Source organism: Cinclus cinclus, chromosome 17, assembly GCF_963662255.1.
Source record: "Cinclus cinclus chromosome 17, bCinCin1.1, whole genome shotgun sequence".
Lineage (NCBI taxonomy): Eukaryota > Metazoa > Chordata > Aves > Passeriformes > Cinclidae > Cinclus > Cinclus cinclus.
In genome coordinates this window covers 7,905,587-7,918,019 of record NC_085062.1, presented here as the reverse complement: position 1 = coordinate 7,918,019, position 12,433 = coordinate 7,905,587, and positions in this window count along the sequence as shown.

Sequence of the window (12,433 nt, the reverse complement as noted above, 5' to 3'; positions counted from 1 at the left end):
GTTTTATTTTGCCTTTTCAAGCTAACGTATGAAATGCTGTAATGGTGTTGTGCACAGTGCATATTCAAAGAAATTGTGGTGTTTACCCTGGGTTATGAAGGTGTTTTCTAAAATTTGTCTACCTGCAAACTGCTTTGATTTCATTTCAACTTTAGAAGTGTTTTACCTCTAAGTTAGGTAGCAAAGCTTCACATCTACTTTTTTCCCAAAGTTCATTAGGCACCTACTGATGTCTTTAGGTGGTTGAATATCTTGGAAAGTCTCATCACACACCTTATAAAATAAGTTCATGAATGTTGCTATTTCCTTTATCTCATTGCTCAGTTATAGCTCTCTTCTGCATGCTTTTGTAGTCTTGGGTGTTTTATATATGCACAAGTGTAAATTACATTCTAAGTATGGGATTGAGACACTTTGTCTTCTGTACTAAATTGGGGTGTCTTTTATGTAATGATTACCCCTAATTTTGCTGTCTAGCAATGAGTGTTTAATCAGGATAGGATTCACAAATGATTGGCATCACTGGAATGCATATTTGGCTTGCTTGGAGTTGAACTGCATAAAATGGATGTTACATTGTTACTTCAGTGGTTGCCATAATGAAGTTGAAAGAAGAAATGGAGTGACAGATTTGCATTTACACAAATTTTCTACTGTTTTTATGAAGATTTGAATTTAACCATGTCTGTCCAGAGGGCCAAGGTGAGAGATTTAATGGCAAACTTTTTCTCATAATTTGTTTGCTGTCATTTACACCTTTACTGTTATTTTTCTTTCAGGATTTTGCATCATATTTTGCAACCCTCTTAATTATGTGCTGTCCGTTTGTGCTTGTGAAAGTCAGGACAGCCACACCCCTTCTGAGAAACCCAGACTTTAGTTGGAGACCTTAGTTACAAACTAGATTAGCTCTCTGAGCAAAGGTGGCATGAAAGCTTTTCCTTTCAAAGCCATCTAGGACAATGGGGAAGCAGACTATCAAAAAGCATCTAGTCTTTAATTTTATTAAAAGCAGAGGAGTTTTTTCTCTGTCTTTAGAGCAAGGCACCTAAAGCCACTGTCACAGTTCTTTTGTGAGAAGCCTCAGCAAAAGGATTTTTACTTGGGAATACTGAGTACCAGTTGATAGTCTGTACTTTCTTTGGGTTTGTGTATTCCAGATGGAGCATTTTGGCTCAAAATTTGAGATCTATTTTAATAATTGTCCAAGAAAGGCTTGTAGAGTTGCTGATTCCATATGTGAATACTTTCCTTTCAGTATAGGTGGTGGGGTTTTTTTTGTTTGGTTTTTTTTGTTTGGTTTTTTTTTTTTGTTTTGTTTTGGTTTTTTTTGCTTTCTACCACTTCTTTGATGTTGACTGATGTTAGTTTTCAGTTACTGGGGTAATACATAGCTGTTAAGCCAAGTCTTTGTACTGTGGAGCTCTCTGGATAGAGGACACTGGCTAGAGCCTGCTTTCTGACTTTGCATTTCAACTCCCATAGGTGTTGGCAGTGCCAGGGCCTTGGAAGTCCCTTTCTCTGAATTTCATCCTGTCCTTCTCCAGACTGATGTTTTCCAGCACTGGGACAAAGTGCCCACATGTAACTTTTTTAATGACTGTTCAGCAGGATCAAAGAGCATTTGACTGCAGTCCTTTCAATCTTCATTAGTTTTAAAACACTGTGGCAAACTATAAAACAACTCATGAAAGGCTGATTGACTTGTTGGTGCCTTCAACTGTAGTGCAGAGTCTCTAATGGTCTGTGGCTTTCTAGCATTTGAAAACAAAGAAATTTGCTGACAATTACCCGATTCATTTTCTTCTGATGCTTTGAATCAATGGCTGAAAGTGAACCCAGGGTGAGCTAATGCGGTTTGAAAATGTACATGCCTTGGATTGCCAGGCCTTGGAAGTGTCTCCTTGTTTTGTTGTGAGTGATGTTTTGAATGAGAAGGTGGAAGAAATGCCAAGATAAATGCTGTGATGACTACAAGAATTTGAAAAGTTGGTATTGTGGCATCGGTGTCAGATTTGTTCCCAGGCGGGGCAGTGCTCTTCAGTTATGCAGCCATCACCCTGCCAAGCTTATCATGTCCATATTCAGAAGAGTTTCAGGTCTGATAATTTGCCTGTCCTTGAAATAGGGAAGACGTGACCCCCCCCCTGCGGCCATGGAAGTCAGAGGAAGGATCTGAGTGTCCTTAGTCTTCACGTCCCATTCTCCTTCCTTCTCTATTGTTGAGTTTTCTATGAGTTGTTCTCATGTCATGTGCAACTGTTGCTTTTCATTTAAGTTCTCTCTTAGAGTTACACTGACAGCTTTTACCTAAAATAACTTCCCATAGAACCTCTTTATAATTTTTTTAATGGAAACAGAGCACACATTCCTACTTCACACAGCATGGTTGCAGTATGATTCAGGACTTCCCACTGTACTTTGAGATGCTAAATCTGGAAACACATTTCCTATTTATTCCGTTTGTGTTTGGGGTTTGTATTTTTTTTATAAATACTGTATTCCTCCTTCTCGGTGCTGTGTTTCTGTTCGAGAGCAAGGAGTGCTGCCTTTTATAGTGTTTAAACCTTCAGGGAGGTGTAGCCTGCCCCAGTCCGGCTGGCTGCGGGGGGATTATTCCTGCGCATCAGCCCGGCCCGGGGCTCCGTTCACTAACCGCTGGCACGGGGCGGGGCTGGAGGGGGGATATCGCTCCGGCAGCCCCCGGCCCGGTTCCGGCAGCCCCCGGCCCGGCTCCGGCAGCCCCCGGCCCGGCTGTCACCCTGCGGGGGCGGGCCCGGGGCGGGCTCAGCTCCCGGGATTGGCGGCCCCGGGCGGCCCCGGCCCCTCGGCGGCGGCGCGGGGCGGCCCCGCCGCTCGCACTCCCTCAGTCCCGCACCCACCCTCGCACGCACGGGCACGGCTGTCGCTCCGGGGAGGCACCATGAGCACGGGCATGCGGTACAAGAGCAAGCTGGTCAACCCAGGTGAGGCGGCGGGGACGCGCGGCCGCTCCGCCCCGCGGCCCGGCGCGTCCCTCCCGCCTCACCGTGTCTCCCTTTTCTCTCCCCGCCGCCGGTCCCCGCCGCGGGCATCCCGCCCTGGCCGCGCCGCCCCGCAGAGGAGAAGCAGGTAGGTAGGTGGGTTCCCCCGGGTGGTCGCGGGGATGCGGCGGCTACCTGGGCTCAGCGGCGGCTTGGCTGCTGTCATCCGGGAAATAGGCGCTTTGCCTGCCGCATCCCCCCGGGTTTTGTCTTGGGTTTCTTTTTTGTCGCTGCCTTTGGGTGTGTCGAGCGGGTTCGGATGGAGAAAGGCAGCGCGGGGCTGGCAGAGGCGTTTGGGTGTTGGCAGCACGTCTCGCATCCCTCTCCCCTCCGCAGCACGGATGCGCAGACACAGCCCCGGTCCTGCCGCTCCTTGCTGCTGCAGCCGATCGGCACCTCGCAGGCGGCCAGGATTTGGGTGTTAGGAAACATCTGTTTTGCTTTGCAAAGCTAATGCCTATTTGGAGACGTGCCTTTGAGTCCTGGAGAAAGAGGAGGGGTGATGCAATCAGATGACATCGACAGGTTTTTTTGTTGTCTGGTATTCGGAGGGATTTAGGATGTTTGAAAAGAAGAGAAATCCTCCTCTGCAGAGCTTCAATGCTTAGGTAAGGGGTTGTCAGGGTCCTGCGTGTTCTTCAGCACCCATTATCATGATATAGGGAAGTCTGCTCTAAATGGAAGAGCCTTTCTGTCTCACAAGGGTGGGGATGGAGGTGATGGTTAACGCATCGAAGCAGTGCATGGGGAAAATCCCACCCATTGCCAGCCTGGCTTAGACTTGCCTTTGGGTCCAGTCTTTCTCAGAGGCTCCAATTCTGTATGAAGTAGACACCTTGCTGCTAAGACCCTAGTGCTACACAGCCTTTTTGGCCCCAGAAAAGCAAACTAGGTTTGTAACAGCTTGGGTATTCACCTGGCCATGGCAAGAGATAGTGTTATCCTATATAATGCAGACTTGGCACTGTGCATTTTTGTGAGCTGCTGATCACAGTGATGAGAAGAACAAAGTAAATGTAGGAGTAATAAGATAATGGGATCACCAGATACATTTTTCCCACAGTACTTGAAATTTTGCCAGTTTTTTGTAGTTATTTGTGAATATTGCAGTGGATTCTTGTTTAATTTCTGGATGAAAGCAATCCAGAAAGTGTTCTGACACCATGGAACATCTAGTGTAAGCTATGAAGTGAGAAGATTTATGACACACGCCCCCCAGTACCATACTATTCTTCAGTTCTTGTTTTCAAATTAAGAGGGAAGCGGGTTATGTATAAGGCTCCTTTCTGTGCATTCCCTAGGGGAAGAAGCGAGGTAGAGATCAGGGGAGTCTGTTGTAGATTATTATCATAACTCCTGAAGGCTCTTGTCACACTGCATAGGCAAAAGTGGGCTGGAGTCTACCCCAAAGAGCCCGTGTGTGCAGGACAGTGCAGCTCCTGCTGGGGCAGAGGAGGTATTTTCTCTAGTGTGGAGGGGGTGTGTCTGTATTAGTGTGTCTTACACTGAGTGTAGAGTGGGTCTTGCATGACAGAGCACAGTTCATAATGGATTTGGGCCAGCCCTGTTACTTGTGGATAGAAAGGGGAAACCAAGCTGTGAACACAAAGCAATCTGTTGAAATTAAAGTGAACACACAAAAGTATAAATTATTTTTATTTAGCATTTTTAAGAGCAGAATTTATCTTTGTGTGCCACTTTTTTCCAATTTTCTTTCATCTGACAGCAGATAACAATTTGAACTATTTACTAAAGCTATAGTTCTTGTCTAAATTAATTTTAAAAATTATTATAAAAGCTATTTTTAATGACTGTTTAGGAAATGAAGTGAGCTTCTGAGAGGGCAGTACAATAGATTGCATGTAAGTAGAGTTGCCTTTGGTAAAATCTTAATAATATTCATGACTTACCTAGTCCATAGAATGGAACAGTGTGGTGTCAAAGAATGTATTCATCCTCCCTCACAGCATGGTCAGGGCTGATGCATTGTCTGGGTTCAGGGTACTCTGATTTGGAGATTGGGATCCTAATTACTACCATTCATCAGGAAAAAGTAACTGTGTATTCCCCACCTCTCTGATTTCCAAGGAATGACCTCTTAATTGTTGAAGTCAGTGGAGGTTTCATACTGGTCACTGTGTGCAGAGCATCCAGCATTCCCAGGGGAAGGGTTGTGGGTTAAGAGCTTGGGCTGGTGTGGAGCTCTATGGCACATTGCCTGGTGACACCAAGCTCCTCAGTTTTATTATTCCTTAGTTCAGCACCTCTTGGAGAGGGATGGTCTCTCTCCTAGCAATTTATTTACTGCTGGATCACTAAGAGGGATTCTCATGGTGAAGCTGGGTAGGAAATGATGCAATGACTAATGTCCCATGTGCAGAAGAGTAGGCCCTGTGTGGGGAAACCCAGCAATTTGTCAAGAATTTGACAGGGCAAGTACTGCAGATGGACTCTCTGCCAAAGCCAGAGGTGGGAGGAGTAAAGGTGAAACCTCCCAAGGACCTGGTTAAACTGGAGTCTCCTGGCACACTCCTCCAGAACATGTTCCTCCAGAACATGCCTCCTAGCTTGTGCTGTTGGCGTGTGTGTGTGTTTGGGGTGTTACCTTGCTGTGTCTCTGAAGCTGGCTCCTGCTCATTCAGGCTCATGTCTCTCATGTTCTTTGAAGTCATTGTTTCTTTTTAAATCAGGAGGATGGGAACCTCTCCTTCCCAAGCTGATCTCTCCCCACCCCATCAACTTGCAAAGTTATTTGGGTGTGGGAGCAGAGACTTTCTGGTGGATCCAGTTCTTTCAGTGGATTTGAAATTATAGGGCTATGCCTTTTGCATTCAGCTTAGTCCTTTTTTTCTACTTAAACTTATTTTGAAGTGGTCTGCTTGTCAATAAAAATATATATATGGGGACTGTGTACAGAGAAGATGCTGTGCAAAAGGTAGTTTGATTAGAGGAGTGGTTTCAGTGTGAGTCATTGAGAACTGAATTCATTTCCTTTGTGTTTCAGTTTTTGAGAATCTGGGATTTATGTGTTAAAAACTTACATTCAGACTCCTTTGGTTTTTTTTCTTATTAGAAATGGAGCAGAGATTTCTCTCGTTCCGGGAACAGCAGATATTGCAACAGCAGAGATGACTTCTATCTAAAATAGCAACTGTGCCAACATAGAGCATCATTTTTAAGGTCAACTTTCAACCCCAGCCTTGCTTAACAGAGAACACTGGCTGGTGGAAATCCCCCAGTTCCCTGTTAATGTGTGCTGAACTGCCTTCTCCTTTTCTCTACTGTGCTTATGGAGAAATAAGCCCAGGTGGGCTACAGGAAAATGCATACCCTGAAAGGCTGCACTCTGCATAGAGCTGAGGCACCCCGGGGTAGTTGTAGATACTGCCCGTCACACTGAGGACAACTCCAGTGCAGGCAGCTGCTGATGACCAAGAACAGATTAGGAGGAGGAAAAAGTGGTGATTCCTTGTGCCTTGAGCTGGTTGAACATGACCTAATGTGACCCTCAATTTTTATGTAGGGAAAATTGATTATCTGAGTTTTGTGAAAGGTGATGAGAGGTATCATCGGAGTGGTAGGTTTTCTTGTACATCAACCATACAACAAAGACAATAAGCAGAGCTTAGTCTTTACAGAATTTCCCCAAAGTCTCTGCTGGAGTAGCTTGGAGGATTGGTACCTGCATTGTTCTTTTGTGGCATTGCATCTTTCCCCTAAATGTTTTTCTTACAATAACAGTTCTTGTAGTCTTGTGACTAGAGGAATGTTCTTACTTGTACAGAAAAGTATGAACCTGGAAGAAGAACAGACTACCACTGACTCTTTAATTTTCTCAGAATTAAACCAATTATTTTATAATTGTGATTCTTTGAGTCACTGGGAGCAACAGTATGGAATTGTGTTCCTGCTCTGTGTCAATTCAGGCTGGTTGTGGTGAGGTGGCCTTTTTTTTTTTCCCCTCAGAGAAAGCAAAATTATGTTTGCAGCTGTCTAATGGGATATTTCACCACAGCTGGATAGTCTCTCACTGTGTCATAGCTTGCCCTGGGTGAGGCTGTTTCTCTTTGACTTCCCACAGTAATGTCTCTTCCAACCTATGTGTTTTCCAACCCTGGTCGTGCATCTTGGCTACCAAGATGTGCCTGCCAGATAGGGAGTAGCAAATTAGTCACAGAATCTGGAGGTAAATACTGGAAACACTCTTAAAGCAGCACATCCCTGCTTGTTTTTCTGATGTCCCAGTGTATCTTGGCCAGATGTAGCATAGGAGTAGAAGCTTTTACTTCTCTGTGAAAAGCCTTGTGTGTTTCATTCATTTTTTTTGGCCCATTTCAAAAGACTACGTTGGTCCCTTGCCCTGTGAGCTGGACAGAGACTCAGTGCTCAGAACAGTGTGTTGGGAGCGGGTGGGACTGCAGCAGATCAGGAGGTTCAGCCCTGCCTGTCTTTCTGCTGTGCATCTGTCTAAACAGCCTGGCTGCAGGAGGCCCTGTGTCACAGATGGGCTGTTCTGGGCTGGGAAGGGAAGTTCATCCTGGGCATGTGGACTTTTTTTTTCCCCTGTTCTTTGTCTGCCTGGCTAGTTGGAAAAGGGCTGTAAAAAGAGGTCAGTTCATGGACTTTGTGGTGAAACAGAACCATTGGAGAGCTGGGTACAGATTCTGTCTCCTGATGCTGCTGCTGTATCTCTTCCATTATTTATGCTCCAAATGGATGAAACAGTTGTGAGTGCAGGGCAGGGGAGAGGTTCAGCCCTCTCAGTGCAAGTCCCAATCTGCAGTTTATGGAAAGGAGAAGTAAATGGTTCCTGCACAGGATTTTTGTCACTTCAATTTCCCTGCCCAGATACTTGTGCACAACTCCAAAATTCTGATGCACTTGTGAGAGTTGTCCAGGGCTGTTCCTGTGTTCCAGGCACATTAACTGAATGTGTAAGTTCAGCAGATATTAGGGGCTGATCCTTGCTGATGTTGAGGAAGTAGGAACAACCTTCATTTAACCCCAAGAGATGCTGGTGACACTTGTTCACCAACTGAGTTCCAGACTGCTGGGCTTTTGGAAAAGATGGCTTGCAATTGCAGAGGGGAAAATGTTGCTGCCATTTGAACAGAGGAACTCTCTTTTAGTCTCCAAAGTTAAGGAATCTCTTACATCCACTTATGCTCTCAAAAATGTTACTGGCTTCATACTGATACTGATCTTCATTTGATGGTTCTAGCAATAAATGTAAGAGGCTTGTGTTATGACAGTTCCCTGGAAAAGTTGAGGAAAGGCAAATCGAGAGAGAGAAACAGCTGGTGGAGTTGTGTCTTCTAGAACCCATATTGCCCAGTTTCAATCTAAGGTCTAAGTTCATTAAATAACCAATGAAATGGACATCTTGGAAATCCAAAGGAAATTCCATCTCGGCCACCTGGTTGGTCGCTGTGCCAGGCCAGGCTGGGTGCCTGCTGTGTATCTCTAGAGCTTTGCCTAGAATTAAAATTAGTTTTAAATATTTGGTCCAAGGAGTTTCCCCAGCTGTTTTGGGACATCCCACAGTGGTGACTCCTACAATTGTGCTGCAGTTACTGCTCCTATGTGCTGAAACCAAGCCTGGGGAGCTCAGCTCCATCCTTAATACTTCAGATACTTCTTGCTGAGACCCCTCTTGGCTAAACTGAGAGGGTTCCTCTCCCATGCCCATTTATCTTCCAGTTCAAGTGGCCTCTGTGTTACCCTTTTTCTTGTATAGCAGAGCATGAACTGGAGGATGCATTATTTGCTTACCTGTAGAGTTTTCCTTCCTGACCAGCACTGTGTTTGTCCCCTTCTTGCCCAAGGCACTGTCACTTTCCCTGTGACAGTAAAACCATACAGGGTAATGCTCTATTCATAAAAGAAACATGGGGCACCTCTAATATATGTGTGACTTAGAATGTTTGTGAAGTGCATGCAAGTTGTTTCATAGCATACTGGAATAATTCCCATAAGGGCTGGATTTTGTGTGTGTGCATGTCTACAGTGTGGTTAACCTTGAAGCACAGGAAAAAAATGTTTGTCTGCTGTTACACATTCCTTTTCTCCCAGAGATTTGTCCCTGGAGCTGTGAAGAGGTTTGCAGTCATCTTGTTCCCACAAAAGTGTTCAGGAGCTGGATTTGTGTGTGGTGTTGGGATGAGATGCCAGAACATATGCTCCTCATCAGTATGTATGTGTGCTGCTGTTCATCCATGACTTGGCTTTCCAGAAACACAGTTCAGCATGAACAGTGGAAGGCAGCTCTGCATGCTGAGAGGGAAGATTTGGATGTACAGTGCTGACCACAGGGGCTGGGCTGCAGGAAGTGGAACAGATCTGTTGTTTCTAACTTAAGTAAGAGCTGTCTTTGTTTTAGGGCTGATTGGGATGATATTCTTAATTTCTTCTCTTTTGTATTTCCAGTGCATTAATTCAAATCTATTACCTGCTAACATTCAGCTGTAGACTGCTATCCATTCCCTCAAATCCTCAATCCCTGCCGTCAAGGCTGGTACTCAGCAGCATCACAGCAGCAAAGTGCCAGGGGTGGCTGGAAGGGAGAGTGTGCTGAGAAGATGCAGGGACTGTTTTGCTAATTAGCTTGGCTAAGTGTTGGCCAAAAGCTGAAGAGGAAGTGAAACCCTGCACAAGCATCTGCAAGGGTATAACGCCAAGAGGGGGAGGAGAATTGTTTGTTTTCTGGCTTGAGGACAACTGTCCACTCCTGAAGTCAAAAGAAATAAGAGAAGTTGAGGCTGAAGTTGAGTTCTGGAAGAGGGATGTAGCTGTGCTGGGCAGGGCAGTACAGTGCAGGGATGCTCAGGATGGCAGAGACCTCTCCGGATACAGCTGTGGAGCCCTTGGCCTGCCCCAGCCTGGTGCTGTGCCATGGCAGCCAGGGCCGGGGATGGGGCTCAGGGTTAACGCTTGGAAATGTAGCCCTGGAGGATCTGGGGCTGTGGTTCATGCAAGCCTGGGGCTCTGTGGGCTGTGAGCCAGTGTAGTTGTAAGTCAGTCAGAGGTGGGAAGCCCTTACTAGAAGTTAACTCCAGTTGTTCACTCCGCTCATAAATCTGGGGCTGTTTCTGGGCACAGTGGCAGGGGCTGGTGGCAGTAGCAGCGGAGCTCGCCCTGCCCTGACTCCTGCTGGGGAGAGAAGGACAGCGGCTGCCTGGCCCTGCCTGTGCTGTGTGACCTCGGTGCCAAGGACAGGGAGACCTGAGCTTTTTGCTGCCCAGCCCTTTGCTCTTCCGGGGATCTTTGGGAGTGCCCTGTTTGTCTTGCAGCTTGCTCTCCAATGTGTCCGGGGTGTGTATATCGAGCTGGGATGGCCTGTCTCTGCCTGACCCCACCCGAGGCAATTGGTGCCTTCTCCCAGAATGACTTCTGGCAGGGAAAGGGGGAGCTGAGTGCAGGCTGAGCAAATAAAGCACAGGATCATGAGTGCTAGCTCCTGGAGACTGGCCATGAGGAGTGAGCCCGTCCCACTGACCTCTGGACGTTCTCAGTGCAGAAGCAAGGGAGGGGAAAGAGATCCACTCAGCTTGTGGGAAAAGAGGCTCCAAGGGCTTAACATCTTCCTACTGATTTCTGTGAGGCAGAGCCTATGGCAGTACAGATGTGGCTCCAGTGATTAAGTTTCATTTTTTCTTGCAGACCCCTGGTGCATGAAGCTGTGTGAACACACATGAGAGCACAAGCCAGGCCTTTTACTGCTATAGTTTGTATTGCAATTATTTTTAAGGTTACTTCCCAGGCAAGTCACTTTGCTTGAAGCTTTTTGTAATGTCTCCTCACTGTTTCCTCAGTGTGGGAACTATTTAAATCCTTCCTGACGCACTGAGCTCATTCTTGCTGTGATACGTACACATATGTAGTCTTTAAATCCTGCAGTCTTACATCCACTTTTATGTTCAAATAAATTGCATACTACATTGATCATATATTCAGGTGAAATGTGAGTCACAAAGGTATCTGCCTGCCCTACACATGGTCCCCTTGGCTGTGCTTTCTCTTTGGTTTAAAGCTCTCCTGAGCCTCTGCAAGTGATATGAAGTCCTGGAAAAGTGGGTAGGCAGTATTGGAAATGCCCATCTGGACGAATAGTAATTTCCTTCTGCCCAAGGCCTGCTGTAAAAAATGTCAGAGAGATTTATGGCTTTTAAGATCCAATAGATTCTCAGAGGTTCCTGCTGCTTAGGGAGTCTGGTGCCAGCCAGGATCAGTCAGTAATGGAAGAAGCATCAGAGCCTTTAGAAGCTGGTATTTGCTCTGTTTTGTGGGCAGTGGGCTGAATCAAGGCAGCAGGAGTTAATTTAACAGATGCAGCTGGTCTGCAGCAAAGCCTTGCCATGATTGCACAGGGCCAAGATGAGCAGGGATGTGTCATTGGGACAGTGAGAGATGCTGTCAGGGATGATCTCTTGTCTCCCAGTGGTTGTTCTCGCAGTTTTGACTCTCAGAGATGGTTTCTGTGATGCAGCTGGAGCAGTGCACTGGAGCTGTAGCAAGCAAAAGGGAAACTGTTTGTCTTATCCCAAGGTTTATACCTGTGCTGTTCAGCTGCTTTAAAAAGCTCGCCCCCCCCTTGAAAGGAGCCCTTGGCAGCATGTGTATTTTTGAGGGAAGTGTGTATTGGGGAGGACAGTCATTCAGCAGAACTTGGTGTATTTTCTGAGCAGTTAATGCAGGCACCTGCTTGGGAAGCACTCCAGGCTCACTGAGCAGCTGGACCCTCTGGACCAGCTCTAGTCTGCCAACAGCCTAGACACTTCAGAGTGTCTGACACTAGGCTGACACTTCAGAGGCTCAGAGCAGGCCCATGGAGGTCAGTGAGTTAGAGGCCTGTGTGCTGCATATGCCCCAGTAGTGCACATGGACCTGCTGGGGACCCTGATGACCATCAGTGTGCAGGAGTGTGTCCTCTTGTCACTGGGATAAACCTCATCTGCCCTGCCCAGCCATGCTTGGCTCACACCAGCTTCACAGCATTGGATCTCACAGCAATTTGAGTAAACCAGAAGCAACTGGATGGAGCCCAGTGTTCCTGTTTCTCAGTGTCTGCTCTGTTCTGCTCTGTTCTGCTCTCAGTCCCCAAATGGACTTGCATGCCATCTCAGAGCTGTGGGATGGCATTATTTGCAGCAGCTCTCATTAATGTCAGTGAAAGCCTTTCTGTTTGAGGTGGTAGGGCTGGTCCTCAGCAGCTGCTCAGAGGTTCCAGCCAGTGCCAGGCATTTTGCTGCCTCCTTTGAATGCCCAGTGTCATCTGAACATCTCCCTGCTCGTCCCATGGTCGCACTGTCATGGGCAGGTGTCAGGCAATAGCAGAATTGTTCTCTTGGTAAACAAGTGGTGGTGTTATTGGAGCTGCCCCTCATGTGGCAGCAGTGCAGTGTGTGCATGGG